Source organism: Cherax quadricarinatus, chromosome 40, assembly GCF_038502225.1.
Source record: "Cherax quadricarinatus isolate ZL_2023a chromosome 40, ASM3850222v1, whole genome shotgun sequence".
Taxonomy (NCBI): domain Eukaryota; kingdom Metazoa; phylum Arthropoda; class Malacostraca; order Decapoda; family Parastacidae; genus Cherax; species Cherax quadricarinatus.
In genome coordinates this window covers 4,872,391-4,900,085 of record NC_091331.1, presented here as the reverse complement: position 1 = coordinate 4,900,085, position 27,695 = coordinate 4,872,391, and the positions used below count along the sequence as shown (strand labels likewise).

Sequence of the window (27,695 nt, the reverse complement as noted above, 5' to 3'; positions counted from 1 at the left end):
AACACCTTTGAATATTTCCAAAACACTATTTGAGTACTCCCAATTACACCACTGATTACTACTAAAACACCGCTGAATTCAATCAAAACACCCTTCAACACCTTCAAACACCCTTGAACACCTTCAAAACACTCTTGAACACCTTCAAAAACACCTTTGAACATTTCCAATCAACACTGAAACACTTCCAAAAACACCATTTGAGTACTCCCAATTACACCACTGAATACTAAAACACCACTGAATTCAATCAAAACACCCTTCAACACCTTCAAAACACCTTTGAACACCTTTGAACATTTCCAAAACACTATTTGAGTACTCCCAATTACACCACTGATTACTACTAAAACACCGCTGAATTCAACCAAAACACCCTTCAACACCTTCAAACACCCTTGAACACACTCAAAACACCCTTCAACACCTTCAAAACACCTTTGAACACCTTCAAAACACCTTTGAATAACCTCAAAACACCTTTGAACACCTTCAAAACACCCTTGAACACCCTTGATCACCTTCAAAAAAACAACATTTGAACACACTCAAAACACCTTTGAATAACCTCAAAACACCTTTGAACACTTTCAAAAAACACCCTTGAACACCCTTGATCACCTTCAAAAAAACATTTGAACACACTCAAAACACCTTTTGAACACCTTTGAACATTTCCAAACAACACTGAAACACTTCCAAAAACACCATTTGAGTACTCCCAAATACACCACTGAATACTAAAACACCACTGAATACACTCAAAAACACCACCAAAATCACCATAAACTAAGATCAACACCCACATCCCACAACACCTACAACCCACAATTTTTTCTCGTTTTAACCCTTTTAGTTCATTAAAGTTAATAAGGGGACACAGTACATCAGAAAGTCACAACACCCACACCTCCCATTTTTTCTCGTTTTAACCCTTTTAGTTCATTAAAGTTAATAAGGGGACACACTACATCAGAAAAAGTCTCATCAACAACCCACTTATAACGTCTTTTCGGCATCTCTAGTTCGACACACCCTAACCTAGCCTAACCTAACCTAACTTATCCTAACCTAACCTAACCTAACCTAACCTAACCTAACCTAACCTAACTTATCCTAACCTAGCCTAACCTTAACCTAACCTAACCTTACCTAACCTAACCTAGCCTAACCTAACCTAGCCTAACCTAACCTAACTTAACCTAACCTAACCTAACCTAACCTAACCTAACCTAACCTAACCTAACCTAACCTAACCTAACCTAACCGAACCTAACCTAACCTATCCTAACCTAACTTATCCTAACCTAGCCTAACCTAACATAACCTAACCTAACCTTACCTTAACCTAACCTAGCCTACTTATCCTAACCTAGCCTAACCTAACCTAACTTAACCTAACCTAACCTAACCTAACCTAACCTAACCGAACCTAACCTAACCTAACCTAACCTAACCTAACCTAACCGAACCTAACCTAACCTAGCCTAACCTAGCCTACCTTAACCAAACCTAACCTAACCTAGCCGAACCTAACCTTACCTAACATAACCTAACCTAACCTTACCTAACATAACCTAACCTAACCTTACCACTTAACCCAACCTAACCTTACCGAACCTACCCTAACCTAACTTAACCTAACCTAACCTAACCTAACCTAACCTTACCTAACACAACCTAACCTAACCTTACCTAACCTAACCTAACCTAACCGAACCTAACCTAACCTAACCTTACCTAACATAACCTAGCCTAACCTAACCGAACCTACCCTAACCTAACTTAACCTAACCTAACCTATCCTAACCTTACCAAACTTATCCTAACCTAACCTAACCTAACCTTACCTAACATAACCTAACCTAACCTATCTTAACCTAACCCAACCTAGCCGAACCTATCCTAACCTAACCTAAAATATATTGGAACACCCCCAAAATACATTAGAGTACTCCAGAATTACTTTGAACGACTCCATTTTGGATATTTCCAAATTAGTTTTGAAAACTTTATCGTAAAATCGAACATTATTTTCTTGTGGGTAAACACACTCAATGGTAGAAATATTTACTCGATTTCCGAATAGAAGCACTGTCCTCGCTCTGAGTGTCTCATTGTGGGTCACCCCCTCCCCCAACACATGGTGTAATGCGATTCACACCTAAGGTAGATTTAAGATAATCATCGCCTTACCGAACACCTGCGTCAACTCAGGACAGACAGGCGCCATGAAATGCGGGTAACATCCAAGGTAGAAAATCATCTCTTTCCAGACCAACTGTCTATCCTAACCTAACCTAACCTAACCTAACCTAACTTATCCTAATCTAACCTATCCTAACCTAACCTAACCTAACCTTACCTAACTCCATTAAACACCTCGAATACTACCTAACTTAACCTAACCTAACCTTACCTAACCTACTGAACCTAACCTAACCTAACCTAAATCAAACACCTCTATCCTAACCTAACCTAACCTTACCTAACCTAACTCCATCAAATACCTCGAATACTACCTAACTTAACCTTAACCTAACCTTACCTAACCTACCGAACCTAACCTAACCTAACCTAACCTATCCTAACCTAACCTAACCTAACCTAACCTAACTTATCCTAATCTAACCTATCCTCACCTAACCTAACCTAACCTAACCTAACCTTACCTAACCTAACCTAACTCACTCACAAACACCTTTGAACATTTCCAAACAACACTGAAGCACTTCCAAAATATCATTTTGATTACTCCCAAATAAGATTTGACAGCTCTAATTTATCTACACTTACACATTTCATTAAATTACAACTCATCCCCCCAAACTCCTCCCTCATTCTCCAGACTTTACAACATTAGCACAAAAAAAAACTAACTCATACACTTATGACATGAGACATTACCATATCTAACACACTGACTAACTTTGAACCATCTCTGAACACCACTGATCTTCTTCAAAAATACTCTGCACATCATTTGAACACCTTCAAAAAACACCATCAAACACCTCCGAATACTCCCAAAAAAACACTACTGATTACTACCAAATCACCACTGATTACTACCAAATCACCGTCAAAATCACCAGAAACTAAGTTTAACATCAGCATCTAACATCCTTTTTATAGAAATCCCCTCAAATCACTATAACCAAGAACTCCCCCCCCCATTTGGCGCATAAAAAAAAAAAAAAAAAGCATGAACACAAACCTAATACACAAACACTTAGTACATGATCACCATCAACTGAAAAACATATCTTGTACACACACACATAATCTAAGACAACCACCAACTACATTCACCCATGTTCACTTACCTCAAAATCACTAATATCACAAAAAACAATCATTTTTATAAACATTTCACACACACACACACACAAAAAAAAAAATCATATTTGTCAATATCTAAGCGCACTCACCTCACTACCACCAACACACGATGTCTCACCTCACAGGACCGACGAGCTCACCTCCAGTGACGTCACACTCCCATTGTGTTACTTGGTGGTTGGTAACATCACACCTAACCCCCTTGTTTCAACCTGTTGTACCCTACATTATCTAAGAACACTATATCCAAGACGATTACCAGATTTTATGATCCCCAACACCAAGATCACAGAAAAACACACATTTTTATAATTATTCACACAAAAATCACGATCACCAATTCCATATCATGTTTACCGTCATCTATCAACACTAATCACCAAGATCACCAAAAAATCTAAGATCATGCATCTCAAAACTACTATGATCACTGAAAACACTTATTTTTAAACATTCGCACAAAAATAAGACATACACAAAAATACCACAACACTTCCACCAACATCTATAACATAACATGAGCACTATAACATATCACTATCACAAAAAAAATAATACACAGACACCCACATAATATACATTTCAATTGCAAATTTAAGACATGAGACATACACACCAAATCTAAGACATTCACCTCCAACTAAGACATACACATCACCCCTAAAACTTCCTTCCTTATTCATTCCGTATATCTCCTAGAGCTGTTTTAACCCCGACGGATCCATCACGTCGTAGGAGCCAGAGTGTAGTAGGTGGTGTTGGAGTGGTGATGGTTCCTCTGGCTCCTACGTCGTGATGGATCCGTCGGGGTTAAAACAGCTCTAGGAGATATACGGAATGAATAAGGAAGGAAGTTTTAGGGGTGATGTGTATGTCTTAGTTGGAGGTGAATGTCTTAGATTTGGTGTGTATGTCTCATGTCTTAAATTTGCAATTGAAATGTATATTATGTGGGTGTCTGTGTATTATTTTTTTTGTGATAGTGATATGTTATAGTGCTCATGTTATGTTATAGATGTTGGTGGAAGTGTTGTGGTATTTTTGTGTATGTCTTATTTTTGTGCGAATGTTTAAAAATAAGTGTTTTCAGTGATCATAGTAGTTTTGAGATGCATGATCTTAGATTTTTTGGTGATCTTGGTGATTAGTGTTGATAGATGACGGTAAACATGATATGGAATTGGTGATCGTGATTTTTGTGTGAATAATTATAAAAATGTGTGTTTTTCTGTGATCTTGGTGTTGGGGATCATAAAATCTGGTAATCGTCTTGGATATAGTGTTCTTAGATAATGTAGGGTACAACAGGTTGAAACAAGGGGGTTAGGTGTGATGTTACCAACCACCAAGTAACACAATGGGAGTGTGACGTCACTGGAGGTGAGCTCGTCGGTCCTGTGAGGTGAGACATCGTGTGTTGGTGGTAGTGAGGTGAGTGCGCTTAGATATTGACAAATATGATTTTTTTTTTTGTGTGTGTGTGTGTGTGAAATGTTTATAAAAATGATTGTTTTTTGTGATATTAGTGATTTTGAGGTAAGTGAACATGGGTGAATGTAGTTGGTGGTTGTCTTAGATTATGTGTGTGTGTACAAGATATGTTTTTCAGTTGATGGTGATCATGTACTAAGTGTTTGTGTATTAGGTTTGTGTTCATGCTTTTTTTTTTTTTTTTTTATGCGCCAAATGGGGGGGGGGGAGTTCTTGGTTATAGTGATTTGAGGGGATTTCTATAAAAAGGATGTTAGATGCTGATGTTAAACTTAGTTTCTGGTGATTTTGACGGTGATTTGGTAGTAATCAGTGGTGATTTGGTAGTAATCAGTAGTGTTTTTTTGGGAGTATTCGGAGGTGTTTGATGGTGTTTTTTGAAGGTGTTCAAATGATGTGCAGAGTATTTTTGAAGAAGATCAGTGGTGTTCAGAGATGGTTCAAAGTTAGTCAGTGTGTTAGATATGGTAATGTCTCATGTCATAAGTGTATGAGTTAGTTTTTTTTTGTGCTAATGTTGTAAAGTCTGGAGAATGAGGGAGGAGTTTGGGGGGATGAGTTGTAATTTAATGAAATGTGTAAGTGTAGATAAATTAGAGCTGTCAAATCTTATTTGGGAGTAATCAAAATGATATTTTGGAAGTGCTTCAGTGTTGTTTGGAAATGTTCAAAGGTGTTTGTGAGTGAGTTAGGTTAGGTTAGGTAAGGTTAGGTTAGGTTAGGTTAGGTTAGGTGAGGATAGGTTAGATTAGGATAAGTTAGGTTAGGTTAGGTTAGGTTAGGTTAGGATAGGTTAGGTTAGGTTAGGTTAGGTTCGGTAGGTTAGGTAAGGTTAGGTTAAGGTTAAGTTAGGTAGTATTCGAGGTATTTGATGGAGTTAGGTTAGGTAAGGTTAGGTTAGGTTAGGATAGAGGTGTTTGATTTAGGTTAGGTTAGGTTAGGTTCAGTAGGTTAGGTAAGGTTAGGTTAGGTTAAGTTAGGTAGTATTCGAGGTGTTTAATGGAGTTAGGTAAGGTTAGGTTAGGTTAGGTTAGGATAGGTTAGATTAGGATAAGTTAGGTTAGGTTAGGTTAGGTTAGGTTAGGATAGACAGTTGGTCTGGAAAGAGATGATTTTCTACCTTGGATGTTACCCGCATTTCATGGCGCCTGTCTGTCCTGAGTTGACGCAGGTGTTCGGTAAGGCGATGATTATCTTAAATCTACCTTAGGTGTGAATCGCATTACACCATGTGTTGGGGGAGGGGGTGACCCACAATGAGACACTCAGAGCGAGGACAGTGCTTCTATTCGGAAATCGAGTAAATATTTCTACCATTGAGTGTGTTTACCCACAAGAAAATAATGTTCGATTTTACGATAAAGTTTTCAAAACTAATTTGGAAATATCCAAAATGGAGTCGTTCAAAGTAATTCTGGAGTACTCTAATGTATTTTGGGGGTGTTCCAATATATTTTAGGTTAGGTTAGGATAGGTTCGGCTAGGTTGGGTTAGGTTAAGATAGGTTAGGTTAGGTTATGTTAGGTAAGGTTAGGTTAGGTTAGGTTAGGATAAGTTTGGTAAGGTTAGGATAGGTTAGGTTAGGTTAAGTTAGGTTAGGGTAGGTTCGGTTAGGTTAGGCTAGGTTATGTTAGGTAAGGTTAGGTTAGGTTAGGTTCGGTTAGGTTAGGTTAGGTTAGGTAAGGTTAGGTTAGGTTGTGTTAGGTAAGGTTAGGTTAGGTTAGGTTAGGTTAGGTTAAGTTAGGTTAGGGTAGGTTCGGTAAGGTTAGGTTGGGTTAAGTGGTAAGGTTAGGTTAGGTTATGTTAGGTAAGGTTAGGTTAGGTTATGTTAGGTAAGGTTAGGTTCGGCTAGGTTAGGTTAGGTTTGGTTAAGGTAGGCTAGGTTAGGCTAGGTTAGGTTAGGTTCGGTTAGGTTAGGTTAGGTTAGGTTAGGTTAGGTTAGGTTCGGTTAGGTTAGGTTAGGTTAGGTTAGGTTAAGTTAGGTTAGGTTAGGCTAGGTTAGGTTAGGCTAGGTTAGGTTAGGTAAGGTTAGGTTAGGTTAAGGTTAGGCTAGGTTAGGATAAGTTAGGTTAGGGTAGGTTAGGTTAGGTAAGGTTAGGTTAGGTTAGGTTAGGTTAGGTTAAGTTAGGTTAGGGTAGGTTCGGTAAGGTTAGGTTGGGTTAAGTGGTAAGGTTAGGTTAGGTTATGTTAGGTAAGGTTAGGTTAGGTTATGTTAGGTAAGGTTAGGTTCGGCTAGGTTAGGTTAGGTTTGGTTAAGGTAGGCTAGGTTAGGCTAGGTTAGGTTAGGTTCGGTTAGGTTAGGTTAGGTTAGGTTAGGTTAGGTTAGGTTAGGTTCGGTTAGGTTAGGTTAGGTTAGGTTAGGTTAAGTTAGGTTAGGTTAGGCTAGGTTAGGTTAGGCTAGGTTAGGTTAGGTAAGGTTAGGTTAGGTTAAGGTTAGGCTAGGTTAGGATAAGTTAGGTTAGGTTAGGTTAGGTTAGGTTAGGTTAGGTTAGGTTAGGATAAGTTAGGTTAGGTTAGGCTAGGTTAGGGTGTGTGTGTGTGGGATGTGGGATGTGGGTGTTGTGGGATGTGGGTGTTGTTGTCGAACTAGAGATGCCGAAAAGACGTTATAAGTGGGTTGTTGATGAGACTTTTTCTGATGTAGTGTGTCCCCTTATTAACTTTAATGAACTAAAAGGGTTAAAACGAGAAAAAATGGGAGGTGTGGGTGTTGTGACTTTCTGATGTACTGTGTCCCCTTATTAACTTTAATGAACTAAAAGGGTTAAAACGAGAAAAAATTGTGGGTTGTAGGTGTTGTGGGATGTGGGTGTTGATCTTAGTTTATGGTGATTTTGGTGGTGTTTTTGAGTGTATTCAGTGGTGTTTTAGTATTCAGTGGTGTATTTGGGAGTACTCAAATGGTGTTTTTGGAAGTGTTTCAGTGTTGTTTGGAAATGTTCAAAGGTGTTCAAAAGGTGTTTTGAGTGTGTTCAAATGTTTTTTTGAAGGTGATCAAGGGTGTTCAAGGGTGTTTTTTGAAAGTGTTCAAAGGTGTTTTGAGGTTATTCAAAGGTGTTTTGAGTGTGTTCAAATGTTGTTTTTTTGAAGGTGATCAAGGGTGTTCAAGGGTGTTTTGAAGGTGTTCAAAGGTGTTTTGAGGTTATTCAAAGGTGTTTTGAAGGTGTTCAAAGGTGTTTTGAAGGTGTTGAAGGGTGTTTTGAGTGTGTTCAAGGGTGTTTGAAGGTGTTGAAGGGTGTTTTGGTTGAATTCAGCGGTGTTTTAGTAGTAATCAGTGGTGTAATTGGGAGTACTCAAATAGTGTTTTGGAAATGTTCAAAGGTGTTCAAAGGTGTTTTGAAGGTGTTGAAGGGTGTTTTGATTGAATTCAGTGGTGTTTTAGTATTCAGTGGTGTAATTGGGAGTACTCAAATGGTGTTTTTGGAAGTGTTTCAGTGTTGATTGGAAATGTTCAAAGGTGTTTTTGAAGGTGTTCAAGAGTGTTTTGAAGGTGTTCAAGGGTGTTTGAAGGTGTTGAAGGGTGTTTTGATTGAATTCAGCGGTGTTTTAGTAGTAATCAGTGGTGTAATTGGGAGTACTCAAATAGTGTTTTGGAAATATTCAAAGGTGTTTTTGAAGGTGTTCAAGAGTGTTTTGAAGGTGTTCAAGGGTGTTTGAAGGGGTTGAAGGGTGTTTTGATTGAATTCAGCGGTGTTTTAGTAGTAATCAGTGGTGTAATTGGGAGTACTCAAATAGTGTTTTGGAAATGTTCAAAGGTGTTTTGAGTGTGTTCAAATGTTGTTTTTGAAGGTGTTCAAGGGTGTTTTGAAGGTGTTCAAGGGTGCTTATGTGAGTATTCAAATGATTTATGAGAGTGTTTTGGTGATGTTCAAAGGTGTTCAAAGGTGTTTTGAGGTTATTCAAAGGTGTTTTGAAGGTGTTCAAGGGTGTTTATGTGAGTATTCAAAGGTGTTTTGAGGTTATTCAAAAGGTGTTTTTGAGGGTGTTCAAGAGTGCTTTGAAGGTGTTCAAAGGTGTTTATGTGAGTATTCAAAGGTGTTTTTTGAAGGTGTACAAATGATTATGAGAGTACTTATGAAGGTGTTCAAATGATGTGCAAGAGTACTTATGAAGGTGTTCTGGGAGTATTCAGAGGTGATTTGGGGGTGTTCGAATGATGTTTTTGGAGTATTTCAGTGTTGTTTGGAAATGTATAAAGGTATTTTTTGTGAGTATTCAAATGATTTATGAGAGTGTTTTGAAGATGTTCAAAGTAAAAGTGCGTATTTAACTTCGTAATATGTAAAATTGTGAGTAGTGAATTTAACGAAAGTGGATGTAAGCGATGTGGTGACTTTCTGATGCATGTGTCCCCTTATTAACTTTAATGAACTAAAAGGGTTAAAACGAGAAAAATTGGGGGTTATGAGTGAAAATTGTGAGGTGTTGGTTGGAGTGTGAGGGTTCGGGAGGGTGGGGAGGAGGTTACTTCGTGGGGGGAGTGACCTGAGATGAAATATGTCTAGACTTGTGTTGTAAAGAAATTGTGAGTATTAACGAAAAAATGTGCCTTTCTGATGTACTGTGTCCCCTTATTAACTAAAAGGGTAGACAAGATTCAGCCTGTGTGCGCGTGACGTCACTACTATGTTCCCTTATTATCTTGAATGAACTAAAAGGACCGACCTGATTCAACCTGTGTGCTGGGTCCTTTTTAGTTCATTTAACTTAATGAGAGGAATACTGACGTCACTGACCGCCGAGTAAACACCCTTCATTAGACCTGTAGTAAGCATGCCCCCATAGGAGGAGTCTATTTTGAATGCTTACCCCCAGAGGGGGGATTCCAAAAACTTTGATCCGAGGAATTTCGAAAACCCCATAGGGGGGAATCCAAAAAAACTTGATCCAAGGAGATGGAGAATTTCGAAAACCCCATAGGGAGGAATCCAAAAAACTTGATCCGAGGAGATGGAGAATTTCGAAAACCCCATAGGGGGGGGATCCAAAAAAAAACTTGTATTGTCGAGAAATTTTTTGGGGTTGGGGGGTGAAAGTGGGAGGGGGATCCGAGGAAGTGGAGACTTTGATATTGAGAACCCCATAGGGGGGAGTATCCAAAACTTGTATTATCGAGAAAATTTGGGGATGGGGGGTGAAAGGAGGGGTACCCAAAAAACCTTGATCCGAGGAATTGGAGAATTTCGAAAACCCCATAGGGGGGAATCCAAAAAACTTGTATTATCGAGAAATTTTTGGGGTTGGGGGGTGAAAGTGGGAGGGGGAACCTTAAAAATTTGATCTGAGGAGATGGAGACTTTCGAAACCCCCATAGGGGGAAATCCAAAAACTTGATCCGAGGAGATGGAGACTTTCGAAACCCCCATAGGGTGGAATCCAAAAACTTGGTAATATCGAGAAATTTTGAGGATGGGGGTGAAAGTGGGAGGGGGAACCTCAAAAATTTGATCCGAGGAGATGGAGAGCATAAGAAAATGAAATTCAAAAAAAATTCGAAACCCCATAGGGGAGAATCCAAAAACCTTGATCCAAGGAGATCATAAGAAAAAAAAAATCGGGGCGCGGGGGCGATCCGGATGACGCTGCAGAAGGCGCAGCAGAAGGCGCGGGCGCGGGGTCGCGAAGGGCGGGCGCGCGGGCGGGCGCGCGGGCGGGGCGGGGCGCGCGGGCGGGCGCGCGGCGCGATGGTGGGGTCGCGAGGCGGGGGCGAAGGTGGGGTCGTGGGGGTATTGGGGGGGGGGGTCAAGGGTGAGGTAGTCTCGAGGGCGAGGTCATGGTCAAAACCGGGAGTAACACCTAGGTGTGAAAAGGTGACCCTCCAGCTCCTGGTCCTAGACCGGTTACCTCGCTCAGTGGAAGGCCCAAACCGGAAGAGACCTCCCAGAGGAAGGCCCAAACCGGAGGAGACCGCTCAGTGGAAGGCCCTATACCGGAAGAGACCGCTCAGTGGAAAAATCGACTACTTATATATATATATATATATATATATATATATATATATATTATATATATATATATATACACACACATTTATAAGGTTATTTATTAAGCGTGACATTTCGATGGCTCAGATTCTGATACGTATTACGTACAATGTAAAATTTATCATCAAAGCCGATCTAGTAATATTTAATTTTTAAATAAGGTTGAGAATAAAGCTATTACAACAAACCAAGAACAACCTTCTACCAAAACTTCGGTTTTGGTTAAGTAGTTAATGGGGTTTAAAGCTGATCGACTATGCTATGGGTCATTAAGGCTGCACATAACCTGTCCACCAAAAGCAAAAATACTTTAATTTGCAATAGGGATATTAAACTCTGAGAATATATACACTGGTAAGTATACATTTCTGGGTGTATATATCCTGTAACGGTTGTGATAACACTGCAAAAACCACCTTGAAAAATTAAATCCCAAGTTTTTTTTTTTCGTGTTGACATAGATGGGATGATTAAATCCCATGTGCAACACCTGACCATCTTCATTGATATTTTACATATTATCTTCAGAGGAGCTAAAAAAAAAAACAGGATCAGGGACTACACTTTTATAGGTTCTGAGGGTGTGGAGAAATTTATCTCTAACAAGGGGGGCTAAATCCCCTCCTCTACGTTCCCACACTGACGGTGCAGGTGTGGACTAAGGGGGTCATGAACCCTGCCTCTCTCTATTGCAAGACATAAGGTCTCCATCATCTCTGTTAATGGAAAGAGGAGTCGTGACCCCCTTAGTCCACACCTGCACCGTCAGTGTGGGAACGCAGAGAGAAACGGGGGATGACGTAGAGGGAGTTTTAAGTGAGGTTAGAGTTTTGATCAATATTCCCCTTAAAATACACCTTAGAGAACAAATTTGTTTTATATCTATGGTGATTTATGGTTTCTACACAATTAATCATTTATCTGATTAATATGTGTATACGCAACTTCGAGAATGTCCCGAGTCAGCTATCTTCGAATCAGGTGGTAATTGTCTGACCTAATTCACTTCAAAATGACGCAACTAACCTACAAATAAATATAACAAACTCCGTTCAAGCATATTTATTATACAACTATGTCATACTGTGTACAAGACAGATATCTTTGGTGAAAACCAGCTATTAAACCACCTCAGTCGAGATAACATTCTGTCACCTGATTAAAGTTTTGCAGAAGGCTAAAGCTACACACTCTCTGTTGTTGCTCAAGACTGAAATGTTCGTTTTAATGCCAGAACTTTGCAGTGTGTAACACAGTCTACAACTCTGTTGCTAAATCTATAATAAGAATAACTGAGTAAGTTGCAATAACAACTTCCAACGATCGAATTGAAGAGTAAATAAGCCAGCCTGTCTTGGTTACTCCCAGTCTCTTGGACAAGTTTCCCTCTGCAAACCTTTATATCTTTCCTCTCTCCTGCCCGTCCTGCCTGCCTGTCCGTCTGCCTACTTGCTGGCCTATCTTCCTGCTTCTCCCTCGGCCTACCTGTCCGCCTGCCTGTTTCTCCCTAGGACTATCTGTCTGTCTACCTGCTTGCCTGCCTGCCTGCTTGTCTCCCATGCCGCGGGTCTATCAACACACAGCTGGTGTGTGATCTTGGAAGCACGTGCCTCCTCCTCACCCTCACTTCAGAAACGTCTTGACATGCATAAGTATTCCTTGGCATCGTACGTCTCACCGAGATTAGGCTAACGAATGGTCTATTATTGAGAATTTACGGGCTGGTGAAAACCTTGGCTAAGAGGAAGTCTCACTTCGGAGGGGGAAAGGAAAGAGAAAAAAAAAAACACGAGAATCCTCCATTGAACCTGTAAAATTCAGTGTTTGCGTTCAGGTATGTTGAGGGTAAACTAGCGTGTTTACACTCTCCTCCCGCATGATAATGATCACCGAGAAGTTACGTTTGACGTGAAGACAGCACAGCTTTCTTCAGTAACGACCCGGGGCGACACTAGACGACGCTACAGAGCCAGAACCCCCTCTCCCCTTACCCACAAGGGGTATTTAAAGGGGAGCAATATAAGGCTTCTTTATTGAAATAATTAAGTCAACGCTCGATAATACCCCCCTTTGTCCTCTCTTCCTCCTCCTCTCCGTCTTTTGTTTTTCCTCCTACAATCACTGATCTCCGCTTGTGTGATTTATATCCACTTTGAAACGCTATGTATTTAAAGGGCTGCAAGCTACTTGAAAGTGCTATTAACTGCCTCGTTGTGGCTACGGTTGAGAGGCTTCACAGCAACGATAACAGGTGGGACCTGTGTGCTCTTCTCTTTACCTGTAATCTAATCAGGAAACCCTGGGCAGAGCGCCAGCAACGCGCACACCACAACAACAACACTATACTGGAGTTCTAGTGGAAGGTAGCTCTAGTGTTACCCTGGTTGTGTGTTACCTAGCTGAGTGTTACCCTGGTTGTGTGTTACCTAGCTGAGTGTTACCCTGGTTGTGTGTTACCTAGCTGAGCGTTACCCTGGTTGCGTGTTACCTAGCTGAGTGTTACCCTGGTTGTGTGTTGCCTAGCTGAGTGTTACTCTGGTTGTGTGTTGCCTAGCTGAGTGTTACCTTGGTTGTTTGTTACAGGGGTGAGTGTTTCCTTTGATGAGTGTTTCAGCGTTGAGTGCATTGAGTGCCACAGCGTTTAATGTTACCTTGTTGAGTCTAACAGCGTTGAGTGTTACCTAGTTGGTTACCGCTTCCCGCCACATCCCTCTCTCTCTATCTCATTATATATATATATATATATATATATATATATATATATATATATATATATATATATATATATATATATATATATATATATATATATATATATATAATTATTCCTCTTCATCACCTCTTCTCTTCTGTGCATCTCATGTCTCATCTTCTCACAGCTTCCTCTAAGAGAAGACATTTACAGAAAGCTGGAGAGTAAGGAGAGTCATTAAGGGATTCAAAGAAGGAGAGGGTGTGGGAAGAAAGAAGAGGAAGGGAAGGGAAGGGAAGAGGGAAGGTGGGAAAGGTTTAGGAAGTGACTCCCTGTCCTTGTTTTGAGAGGTTCATTGTGACAAGTTACCCACTGGAACGCTCTTCCGTGCCCCCACCTCCTTCCATACCCCCACCTCCCTCCATACACCTCCCTCCAATCCTTTTATCCACATTCTTCCCCCCCCCACTCCATAAGATAAGATTTCGTTCGGATTTTTAACCGCGGAGGGTTAGCCACCCAGGATAACCCAAGACAGTCAGTGCGTCATCGAGGACTGTCTAACTTATTTCCATTGGGGTCCTCAATCTTGTCCCCCAGGATGCGACCCACACCAGTCGACTAACACCCAGGTACCTATTTGCTGCTAGGTGAACAGGACAACAGGTGTAAGGAAACGTGTCGAAAATGTTTCCACCCGCCGGGAATCGAACCCGGGCCCTCCGTGTGTGAAGCGGGAGCTTTAGCCACCAGGCCACCATCCCGCCAGCACAACCTACCCACTCTCTCTCTCTCTCTCTCTCTCTCTCTCTCTCTCTCTCTCTCTCTCTCTCTCTCTCTCTCTCTCTCTCTCTCTCTCTCTCTCTCTCAGTTTATACGAGTTTTTCATTGTTTACTAAACTATGCATAGGCAGATGTAATAGGTAATATATTTTTACCACAAAATAACCTGTACTTCCAATCTGTTTTCCTGGCAGAGCGTGCATTACGCACTGCCCTTTGTCTGTTTCTAGGCGCTCGAAATAGTCTAAGTCAGACCGAAACGTCGTCGTAAGCTCTTCTCTATGTACAGGTTATTTGTCTTTTATCACTTGTTATTTTTGGTTAGACTAGGCTAGGTTAAGTTAGGTTAGGTTAACATATTAACCAACATTTCCTGACATTTACGAAATTGAAAACGCAATTGGCAGCGCAGGGCTTGAGGTACCATCTACAGCCTACATTTTCAGACTACTGGTTTTGAATATTTTTAGGATAGGCTTGTAACCTTAGCTGTCCAACAACCAACAGTTCCAGGTTTCGATACCCTGGAACTGTCTATCTTATCTACATGTCACTATTATCCACATGTCTATATTATCCACATGCCTATATTATCCATTCATTATCCGCATGTCTATGATATCCACATGTCTGTATTATCCACATGTCTATATTAACCACCAACTTTAATGTAGGTATTAAGATCGGTTCTCGTAATTGGGTCCGTAATATATTTCTGTCGTAGTTCGCCAATTAGGTGTTATTAATTTATATATTAATGTTATTATGGTTGATAATCTGATACGTTGTTCTCTGCCAGCTTGAGTGAACGATTTTTTTTATATAAATCTGTCAGCTTAATGTGAAATATTACCAGTATTCCCTGGCATATTACCAAGCGTGAGCTGGGAGATGTGAGCTGGGAGAAATGAGCTGGGAGAAATGAGCTGGGAGAAATGAGCTGGGAGAAATGAGCTGGGAGAAATGAGCTGGGAGAAATGAGCTGTGAGAAGTGAGCTGTGAGAAGTGAGCTGGGAGACGTGAGCTGGGAGACGTGAGCTGGGAGATGTGCAGCTAAAGGCAGATTTTAAGGATTTGTCCCAACAGAACTGGAGTCACTATTACCTGGGAATCTACGGCCTTTCATGCTCTTGAATAAGGGGGACCTTTGATACTGGTGAAGGGTTCTTGATCCGAGGAATATAAGATACCTCCATTTACTCAAATCAAACTGGATTACCTTCCATTTCCCCAGGGCTTTATGATTTAGCTCCTTCCGTGAATATAATAATATATTATTAGTTGTAGTAGTAATAATAAGTGAAAAATACGAATAGATGGCCATAAGCATTTTTTCAGAGTATGGATAATTAATTAGCATTTTATTATTAAAGTTTAAGTCAGATGGGAAGTTGTGGGTGTCCAGCCTAAAGCCTGACACTCTCTCCTTCCCTCTTGTGTTGTTCCACCTTGACTTATACAACTACATAACGCACGATAGTCTTTAATCTAGATAGAAGTAGGTAGTTCTTCTTAGCAGAAAGACTGTGTGGACTTGCGAGTCCTCTGCTGTTTATCTTACGTATGTGTTTCCATGTACAGGACTGTGATATTGGACTGCTGAATCAAGAGAGTTCCTTGTTCCTTTGTAATCTGAAGACGCTGGACTCACGAAATCGTATTAACAAGACTGAAAACAAATCAGGGAAAGGGTGGGATTTGAACCCATGGCGATGAGCCCTAAAACTCACAGGAGCTTCAGGAATATCTAGCTATGGGTTGAAATCCCACCCGTTCAGTTATTTGAAGGGGCTGGATATCGCTAGAGGGAGACAGTCAATACTGTCAGCAGTAACTCAACCATTACTGTGGGAGGACGGGGAGGTAAACACTGGGAGTATAAGGACACAGGCTTTAATGGGTCCCCTGGGTGAAGTGGAGGTTTGTAAGTGGACTGTAGTGGACTGATTGTCAGTGTACCTCCCACTTATATAATTCTGTATCTCTAATTTCTCATTGTAAAAAACCCTACTGCTATTACATCACTCCCTCCCCCCCCCCCACCCGTAACCCTAACTATTTAATCGGTATAATTAATGTCAATTCTGCATTCTCAGTTGCTTTCATTACTAGAGTAATAAATAACTGTGTTCCCTAACACATATTTATCATTTTCTCCTATATATTTTCCCTGCTATTTTATGTACATTAACGGAAGCTCATAATCATCCTCTTTTTCAAGGTACGAGCAGTTTCTTCGACTTCAGGTTTCGTGCAATTTCATTGTCTTCGAGATACGTGCGGAGTGCTTAGACGTTTCTTCTTCTGAGTTGCAGTGTGTCACTCTTGTTGCCTTGTATCACTGGTGATAATACGTAGTCTGTCAAGGGGCGAGAAAGACGCTGGTTTTCCACATCCCTGTGACAGAACTGAGGTATAGTAGTGTGCACATTAATTGGGACAAGACAGTGATGAAATAAGACGTTTATTTGGAAAATTAATGTTTATTTGAAAAAATACACGGTAATGATGTAACAGATAATTGATTTAATAAAAGATATGACTACTCTGTTTTATAAGCAATGACCAATAACACTCACATTTTGGCAAGTTGTTCATCGTGCTACCAGGTCTTAACAGCAGAAATTAGCTTCTCCACAGCTGAACAGTCCTGTTTCGCGAACCTGCGTTTGGTTATTATCCATAAATTCCAAATTATTTGAGGTCAGAAAAGTTTCCAGGCCAATTTAGAACGCTTAGCCCACTCTCTTTGAAGAATGTCAGTATTTTTCTGGAGGTGCGGCATGGAGCAAGATCCTGCTGGACAATGTCTTCTCCATCAGGAAAGTCTCAGTCCACAATGAGAAGCAAATGAGTTGTCAGGATTGCCTTGTATTTGTCACTGTTCATCGTTTCCTCACAATAAGGGCCTTTATCAATAAAACTAACCCTAAACATCTTAGGTCGGTGTTTTGGCGCTTGTTGCATGTGTCTATTCCGAAAAGATTCACCTTTGCTCAGTCTCGCTACCACTGATCTGTACCCATGTACTTCAAAATACACCTCAACTGAACATATAATTTTTCCCCATTCATCTGTCTTCCATCCCTTACGATCGAGTGCGCACCTCAACCGTTTTTTCTTCATAGCAGTAATCAATAGCTGTTTCTTTGCAGGCTTTCTGGCATTTCTGTCAACTTCAAGAAGACTTCGTCGAACAGTTGAAGAATCAACATTTACGCAAGCTGAAGCCAAATCTCTCTGTAGATCTTTGCTGGATTTCTTGGGATCCTTCACACTGTTTCTTACCATAATCTTGTCACTGTGAGGTGCTGCCACCTTACATTTTTTTCTACTTGTTTCTCGAAGCAGCGATCAATAATCACCAGTGCCGTCAGTTCTCTTCAGAATCCGGCCAACAGTTACTTTGAGAGGCTCTAATTTTCGACGATCTGTCTGATATTCAAATCAGCATGTTTTCTAAGAGCTGCAATACTTGGACGCTTCCGAGGTGTAACATCCATCACGAATTTCAGCAGTACTCATGAACTGAAGAGGAGAATTTGGCAAAACCACATTCACTCAGGGAGCACGTTTGCATGAATAGCCTTACAGAACAACAGCTGCTGTAGCACTGAAGAGAGTTGCAGGGTAACACCACAGCTGGATGGTTGCCAGAAGTCGTTAGGAAACTCTTCTGATAAGAAAAGATTCCACACTACATTAATTAAGCAGGAGACTAAGACATATTATGAGATTAAAAAATTTACTCCTGTCCACAAACACAAACACACACACGCTTCTCGCGTAAACAGAACACTTCTCTACTAAGCCACGCTCTACACGCTTCCTCTCAACCACCTTTCAATTCACGATCGGCCACAGAAGTACATTGATGACGTCTCGGTTCTTTGATCGCCAAACACAGAGAAGTAAGACTTTTTGTATATAAATCTGCAGCTGTGTTTTAGTTCTAATGGTGAGGATGAACTCTCTCCTCACCTCGAATATGAGGCTGAACCTCCCAAGAACCTCCCTCGTGAGGTCGAACTCTCTTGCGATCGCAAATGTGAGGTCGAACTCCCTTGCTATCGCAAATGTGAGGTCGAACTCCCTTGCTATCGCAAATGTGAGGTCGAACTCCCTTGCTATCGCAAATGTGAGGTCAAACTCTCTTGCTATCGCAAATGTGAGGTCGAACTCCATTGCTATCGCAAATGTGAGGTCGAACTCCCTTGCTATCGCAAATGTGAGGTCGAACTCCCTTGCTATCACAAATGTGAGGTCGAACTCCCTTGCTATCGCAAATGTGAGGTCAAACTCTCTTGCTATCGCAAATGTGAGGTCGAACTCCCTTGCTATCGCAAATGTGAGGTCAAACTCCCTTGCGATCGCAAATGTGAGGTCGAACTCCCTTGCTATCGCAAATGTGAGGTCAAACTCCCTTGCTATCGCAAATGTGAGGTCGAATTCCCTACGCTACTTCGAATTGCAGCTACGACGCCAAATATACACGAAGATGCAAATCTAGTTAACTTCTATTTTTTATATAAATATGAGAGAGTTGTGTTATACACGCGGCTGTAATACTGAATCATCTTTTTCTAACTGACATTAATAAGCAAATTGAAGGCGAACCCCAACGCCAGGAACCGAGTTCCTCTCACACTCACGCAAACATAAACAAATTTCATTAGATATGGAAGAATATTATGGCGCAGGTGTAGTGATGATGGGAATTCACCTGGTTATCATGGTGCAGGTGTAGTGATGGTAGTCCACCTGGCCATCATGGTGCAAGTGTAGTGATGATGGGAATTCACCTGGCTATCATGGTGCAGGTGTAGTGATGGTAGTCCACCTGGCCATCAAGGTGCAAGTGTAGTGATGATGGAAATTCACCTGGTTATCATGGTGCAGGTGTAGTGATGGTAGTCCACCTGGCCATCATGGTGCAAGTGTAGTGATGGTAGTCCACCTGGCTATCATGGTGTAGGTGTAGTAGTGATGGTTGTCCACCTGGCTATCATGGTGCAGGTGTAGTGGTGATGGTAGTCCACCTGGCTATCATGGTGCAGGTGTAGTGGTGATGGTTGTCCACCTGGCTATCATGGTGTAGGTGTAGTAGTGATGGTTGTCCACCTGGCTATCATGGTGTAGGTGTAGTAGTGATGGTAGTCCACCTGGCTATCATGGTGCAGGTGTAGTGGTGATGGTAGTCCACCTGGCTATCATGGTGTAGGTGTAGTAGTGATGGTTGTCCACCTGGCTATCATGGTGTAGGTGTAGTAGTGATGGTAGTCCACCTGGCTATCATGGTGCAGGTGTAGTGGTGATGGTAGTCCACCTGGCTATCATGGTGCAGGTGTAGTGGTGATGGTTGTCCACCTGGCTATCATGGTGCAGGTGTAGTGGTGATGGCTGTCCACCTGGCTATCATGGTGTAGGTGTAGTAGTGATGGTAGTCCACCTGGCTATCATGGTGTAGGTGTAGTAGTGATGGTAGTCCACCTGGCTATCATGGTGTAGGTGTAGTAGTGATGGTAGTCCACCTGGTTATACTTGGCTGGATAATATGTGACATCTTCTATCAAGGCTGAGGAACTGAACACCTTACTTCAAGTGTCTACAGGCATGCTATTTATCTCTTTTCGACTGAGGATGCGCGAATCATGTTCAACAACACCCGGATAAAGATATCCGAGTGTTGCACATGTGTCTTAGTCATAGAAGTAACTGAACACTGCACAGGTGTCACATTTGTCATTTTTCCTTTTTCTTCATCTTCTTACTGCACGAGCTATGATGTAGAGTGACTCAAGATGTACTCACCTATTTGCAGTTGCAGGGGTTAATTCACAGCTCCTGGCCCCCCTCTTCGCTGATCGCTACTAGGTCCAGCCTCTCCCTTCTCCAAGAGCTTCATCCTGCCTCTTCCTGAAGGTATGTATGGATCCTCCCTCCACTAATGTCTGTTGTCACTGCAGTTGCTGGGTGGGAATCCACGTTCCCCCGGGTGTTCCTCCGGCCTCTGTTGGGTTGAAACACTGTGTTGTTGATGGCGTTTAGATATTGCCTGGGTTTGTATACCATCTCTTAAACTTTTACCTAAGGCTTGTGCAGTGCCGGTCTCCTTGGCATCAATTAGTCAAGGGACTGTCTATACATTTGTGATTAGTCAGGAGACGCATGGCCGTTCTGGAGGTCAGGTCAGGGATGGGTCAGGTCAAAATGACGGGCTCGGGTGAGGGAGGAGGTTGAGGGGGAATGAGTCTGGTTAACTACTGGGTTGAGAGGGGGAGGTTAGATGCCTGACACAGGAAGTGATGATGGTGTCTGGTTACATTATTAAGAACTGGTGGTAGTGTGTTTGTACTCGCTTAACTGTCTTCGAGTGCCATCTTACACTCATTTACTTGTACACATTTAGCTGTACTCGCCTAGGCCGTGTTCTAAGTGTCTAGTTGTACTCATCTGTTTGCATACGTCTAGTTGTACTCACCCAGTTGTACTCATCTGGTTTATTCACATATACTCATCAAATAATATTCACCTTGTTATATGCCCTCTCTCTCTCTCTCTCTCTCTCTCTCATAATAAACAAAGGTCATCAAGGCTTACATAGTGCCGATGGAGGTTACTTCCGTGTGACCTCGACTCCTTGCAGGTCAACGTGTGACCTACAGTGACCTGATCTTGTTTGTAAGGTTACCGCCAGTCAGGCGGCGTACTGCGTCACTGACGTAACCTGATAGCGTAAATTGCGTCGTTGATGCTCGGTTCGTGAGTCAAATGCGTCAATGACATTCTGCATCAGTGATATTTTTTCCAATAATATAACAGCAACAACAATTATAATAATAATAATAATAATAACGATAATATAATAATAATGATAAGAGATAATAATAATAATAATAATAATAATAATAATAATAATAATAATAATAATAAGAGCACGAGTATTATTGCTATTACCTGTTTCTCTGGAGTGACTCAGAGATGAGTGTCAGCAGCATCACACTGTCAGCACATGCTGATCCCTGTCTCCCATCTCAGGTTTTCCTCTCTCTTCCTGACTAACATCTGCTCACACACAAATACTCTCTCTCTCTCTCTCTCTCTCTCTCTCTCTCTCTCTCTCTCTCTCTCTCTCTCTCTCTCTCTCTCTCTCTCTCTCTCTCTCTCTCCAGTAAGACACAATACGTTTAGTTAAATAGAGACAGTTAATTGCTTACACGTGTGGGTTTCCGACCATAAAACACACACACACACACACACACACACACAACACACACACACACACACAACACACACAACACACACAACACACACACACACACACACACACACACACACACACAACACACACACACAACACACACAACACACACACACAACACAACACACACAACACACACAAACACAACACACACAACACACACACACAACACAACACACACAACACACACACACACATACACACACAACACACACAACACACACACACAACACAACACACACAACACACACACAACACACAACACACACACACACACACACACACACACACACACACACACACACACACACACACACACAATCATATTCAGTGTGAATCTGCAAGCACTTACAGGGATTATCTTGAAGAGTAGAAAGTAGAAGGGAAGCAGAAGAGAGAGGGATGGAAGGGATGGAGAGGAGAGGGATGGGAGAGAGAGATGGAAGGGAGAGAGGGATGGAAGGGATGGAGGGAGATGATGGAAGGGAGAGTAAAGCCTGGAAAGGAGATTCAAATTCTAATAAACAAATAGAAGTATAGGAAAATGAAATAAAAATATAGAAAGTAAAAGGCTAGAGAAAAGGAAAAAAAACAAGGAAATGAGGAACTAATTAAAAATGAAAAGAGAAGGAAGGGAGGAAGCGGAGGGAAGAAAGGAACTAAGGAAGAAGAAAGACGAGGATGAAAAAATGATGCAGTGAAGTTAAAGGAGTTGTAGGAGGAGGAGGAGGAGGAGGAGTTGTAGGAGGAGGAGGAGGAGGAGGAGGAGGAGGAGGAGTTGTAGGAGGAGGAGGAGGAGTTGTTGTTGTAGGAGGAGGAGGAGGAAGGATGGAGGAAAGGTCACAAAACATAATAAGATTACTTATTCTTTCCCACCTTTCTCGTATCTCTCACCCGGTTTTTATTCCTTAATCCCAATACGATCTGTGTAACATTAAGCCCAATGTGTAGTGAGAGCCGAGCCGCCCGGTCCACACACACACACACACACACACACACACACACACACACACACACACACACACACACACACACACACACACACACACATGGACACTTGAACACAAACCATGTGAGGTAATGTTGCAAGTGTTATGTTCACAAGTGGCTGCAGGACAACACACTTGACATAAATGATCCTAGAATTAAAAAAGTTGCTGTATATTTCGGCCTTTAGCAGAGGTCCTCTTCGGAAGAGCACACTGAAGGCCTTGGTGTGTGTGTGTGTGTGTGTGTGTGTGTGTGTGTGTGTGTGTGTGTGTGTGTGTGTGTGTGTGTGTGTGTGTGTGTCTGGTAGACACATCTGGCTACACTGCAGTCTCTGAAGATGCACACACGACAAGAGGTTGTGTCAAACGACTGCTTTTCACGTCATAATTACAAACTAGGTATGAAATCTCTCGTAGCCGCTGCGTCGCGGCTTCTAATGTGGCTGACGGCTGGTGGGTATAAGTCAAGACTAATTATAACCCACCAACCTGACTTCTACCACCACCAGTGCTGCTACTACCACAACTGCTGCTGCTACCACGAGTGCTGCTGCTGTTGCTACCACCACAACTGCTGTTGCTTGCACGATTGCTGCTGCTGCTGCCACCACGACTGCTGCCACCACAACTGCTGTTGCCTGCACGATTTCTGCTGCTACCACCTCAACTGCTGCTGTTACCACCACGACTGCTACCATCACAACTCCTACCATCACAACTCCTACTATCACAACTGTTGCTCTTACCACAACTGCTGCTATCACCACGACTATCACCACAACTTCTGCAACTACCACCACAATTCCTACTACCCCCTCCTATTACCACCACAAATTTTACTGCTATTAGGCATCCCCGAAGTGATAACTTACAACTGCTGCCTGAATGTCGTTTTCTCCAGAGTTCTCATTCATAACTAGAGAACACCTCATCCGATCGATATCAGATTTCCCAACGCTGTTGTACTGAAACTAGAAAAAGGTTGATGCGGCTATGATGTCTAGGGAAGCCCCTCTAGTTAATCTTAAATTGGCCATTCCCGGCTATTGTTTTCGTTCGATAACCTGAGAAAGCCCACCCTGAGCGTTACCTTAGAAGGTCCGGGTTTTTATGGGTGTGTGTAGGTGCCAATTTGACCAATGTATTTTTAAAACGATGTGGTATTTTTTTCCTGATATGTATTGACCTTTTCCTCGTTGAAAGGGCTTTATTGATGGATTTTGTGAGAAGGATAATACGCTATAAATCTAGGCTGTATAGGGACGAATTTGTTAAAATTTTAACTTAGTGCGTACACACACACACACACACACACACACACACACACACGGATGAGGATGAGGCAGGACTGCAAAGAGACCTGGACAGGCTGGACATGTGGTCCAGAAACTGGCTTCTCGAATTCAATCCTGCGAAATGCAAAGTCATGAAGATTGGGGAGGGGCAAAGAAGACCGCAGACAGAGTATAGGCTAGGTGGACAAAGACTACAGACCTCACTCAGGGAGAATGACCTTGGGGTGACCATAACACCGAGCACGTCACCGGAGGCATACATCAACCAAATAACTGCTGCAGCATACGGGAGCCTGGCAAACCTGAGAATAGCGTTCCGATACCTTAACAAGGAATCGCTCAAGACACTGTACACTGTGTATGTTAGGCCCATACTGGAGTATGCAGCACCAGTCTGGAACCCACACCTGGTCAAGCACGTCAAGAAGTTAAAGTACAAAGGTTTGCAACAAGGCTAGTCCCAGAGCTCAGGGGAATGTCGTACGAGGAAAGGTTGAGGGAAATCGGACTGACGACACTGGAGGACAGAAGGGTCAGGGGAGACATGATAACGACATACAAGATACTGCGGGGAATAGACAAGGTGGACAGAGATAGGATGTTCCAGAGAGGGGAAACAGAAACAAGGGGTCACAACTGGAAGCTGAAGACTCAGACGAGTCATAGGGACGTTAGGAAGTATTTCTTCAGTCATAGAGTCGTCAGGAAGTGGAATAGTCTAGCAAGTGAAGTAGTGGAGGCAGGAACCATACATAGTTTTAAGAAGAGGTATGATAAAGCTCAGGAAGCAGAGAGAGAGAGGACCTAGTAGCAATCAGTGAAGAGGCGGGGCCAGGAGCTGAGTATCGACCCCTGCAACCACAATTAGGTGAGTACACACACACACACACACACACACACACACACACACACAATGTGTGTAGTGGAGGCAGGATCCATACATAGCTATAAGCAGAGGTATAATACAGCTGACGGTTCAGGGAGAGTGACCTAGTAGCGGCCAGTGAAGAGGCGGGGCCAGGAGCTATGACTTGACCCCTGCAACCACAACTAGGTGAGTACGCACACACAAGTCGTCTTGTTTTAGACACTGACCTGACCTTGACCTCTCAGTTAATGACGGCATCCTGGCAAGGAAAACAGTGCCACGTGTGGGCCAGACTAGGACAAGCTGGGTCAAGTGAAGGGAGATGTGAGGACAGGGGAGGAAGGGATACCTCGCAGTGAGGGATACTGATAAATAAGGCAGCAGCGATTAGTAACACTGTGATCAAAATAGCAATAATAATAATTTGGAGTATATATGGAATACATAACTCATTCTCCTGCTACTGCTACTGTTGTTGCTGCTGTTGCTGAGTGCTTTGCCAGTCGAGCCACGAGACCCGTCTCTGGCAGCCGCAGCAAGCAGCAACAAGGCTGCTCCTATATCTTGCCGTCCCCTGGGCCTATCCGAACTCCAGTGATGGCCAAATTTGCAAGTACTGCTGCAACAACATGAAGTTAACTATAGTTACATAAAAACTGACGGTGACGACAACGAAATGGACTAAATATGACAGAAGAGGGACCGGCATTCAAGTACCAGACCTGCTGCCAGACGTGAACCAGACACAAGACGTTTTCCACTAAATGAAATAACGGACCTCCATATCAACTGCACCAGTGTTTAACGGGAAGACAACATGGCAGAAATCCTGATCAACTAAATCTCCAAGGAAATGCCAGGTCTGTAGGACTTTTTTCGTCAGTGCCAAACGAGGGAAAGATTTGAGCATTTAAACATGGCTGACCGGCACTCAAACAGCAGCTACTGCCAGACGTACAACTAGCGAAGTGAAATTCTCATCTTTACTGACGTTCATCTGTTGACAGTAGCATCATATCTGTACCACCATCATATCACCTGTACCAGTGCTAACGAGAGGGAAACACAGGAGACATCGTCAAATCAACAGTACAAAACTCCAAGGTATAGGATGGTTATCCCTCAGTGCCAGTCGTGGGAAAGAAGTGAATAATTAAATAGTCAAGGTTAATATTTTAGTAGCTGACCTATATTCAGCTGACCAGTGTACAGTGAGAGAATCATAGCAGAAAAAGCCAAATATATATCTATAAACTCAAGGAAAGTCAGGTGGTGTTACTCCCCTCAGTGTTTTAAAAATGGCTGAGTCAGCAAAACAGGTCAGGAGACAACAACACGACACAACCCCCGATAAATGGAATTGAGGGGGATTTGGAAGGATAAAACCATTGATTAAACCTTTCTGGTCTACCAGAATGGAAAGGAGTTAGAAGTTAATTGGGAGCCAGACTGTGAAGTGAGGTGGGTAGGGGAGGGTGAATAAGGGGTTAAATGTAAGGGTGTTGTGAAGTTAAGGGAAAAGTGAGCAGTGAAGAGGGTTTTGAAGAGGTTAACTGTAAGGGTTTCGTGAAGTTAGGGAAAAGTGAGCAGTGAAGAGGGTTTTGAAGAGGAAATTTTACTAGTAATTCAGTGTAATTAAAGCAGATACTAAGTGTACTAGGGACTGGAAAAGAGAAATAAATATTGTATATGAGTAAAAGAGCGAAGAGTGAAAATGGCAGGCATTAGAGGGGTACAGGCTGCCATAATTATATTTATATTTCTTCTTCAATTCCATGAAGAAAGAAATCAGTCATGGGGGTTGGAAAAGGTGAATGGAGTAACAGCGCCCTGGACAGTAAAAGCCCAACAGTTGCCATCCTACCAGAAAAGTAAACCTCACTATCGCCGCAAGGTATGGCAACACCGCATACCCAAACAAAAACAATGGCACACAGCTCTTATTGTAGCGCTCTTAAGTGGTGATATCCAAATTAATCCAGGACCTCAAACTATTGTGCAGAGGCAAAACAGACTGATAAATGACGGCAATAATGACGGTCTAGTAGCTAGGGATGATAACCTTAACTCCATATGTAATGCATACATAGGTCAATGTGAGACAATACAGCCATTATTATCTCAAACACTACCAAACAGATGCATACACTGTACTAAAGTACGCATGAAAAACAGAAAAGGCACCTTATGTAAAATGTGTAAGGGGTGGGTGCATGATGGATGTATGTACAATTATAGCAACGGTGCCAGAATTCATTTTGTGTGTAACAAATGCACTTTGGCACAGTTACCCTTTAGCAGTGATGACATTGATTTACCTAATTTTAATACAAATGACCCATTGCCATATATTGATGATTATGATTGTTTTATGAAAACAGGCCTTCACTTTATTCATGTCAATGCAAGATCACTTCTTCCTAAATTGGCAGAGATTAGGATTCTAGCTAACAAAATTAGGGCGGCAGTTATAACCATCTCTGAATCTTGGTTGGATGATACGGTGACTGACGACGAGGTCAAAATAGAAGGTTACAATATAAAACGCTTAGATAGGAACAGAAAGGGCGGTGGAGTATGTGCCTACATTAGAAATGACTTAGCTTACAACCCAAGACCTGATTTAAATAACAATAAACTGGAGATTCTATGGTTTGAAGTGCTGCTTCCCAAGACCAAACCCATCTTAGTAGGAACTAGTTACCGCCCTCCTACCCAGGACCAGTTCTTAGAAGACTTTTCCAGAGTCTTGTCCGGAGTTGAAAGCAATTGCGAAACAATAATACTGGGCGACTTCAATATCTGTTTTCAGCAACAAAATAACGGGCTATGCAAAAGGTATAAGCAAATTCTAGGATTAAATAGCTACACCCAACTAATTAATAAACCAACCCGGATCACACAGTTCTCAGCCACCCTAATTGACCACATACTTTGCAACCGCGCTGAGAACATTAGTCAGTCAGGCGTCATTACCACAGGTCTTAGTG

At 42.1% G+C, this 27,695-nt stretch overlaps 1 non-coding gene across 3 annotated transcripts in view; it reads right to left on the bottom strand.

Moving 5' to 3' along the window:
* The window catches only part of LOC128687362 (uncharacterized), a 96,318-nt gene that overhangs the window by 14,173 nt on the left and 54,450 nt on the right, over window positions 1-27,695 (bottom strand). The window contains exons 3-4 of one of the 3 annotated variants that reach the window (XR_008406820.2): window positions 20,893-21,019; window positions 20,104-20,302 (exon numbers count right to left, since the gene is read on the bottom strand). The exons of 1 other annotated variant lie outside the window; for it this stretch is intronic. This is a non-coding gene — a transcript (uncharacterized protein). The remainder of the gene's footprint in view (window positions 1-20,103; window positions 20,303-20,892; window positions 21,020-27,695) is intronic. One more of the 3 variants, XR_008406818.2, reaches the window with a different exon arrangement.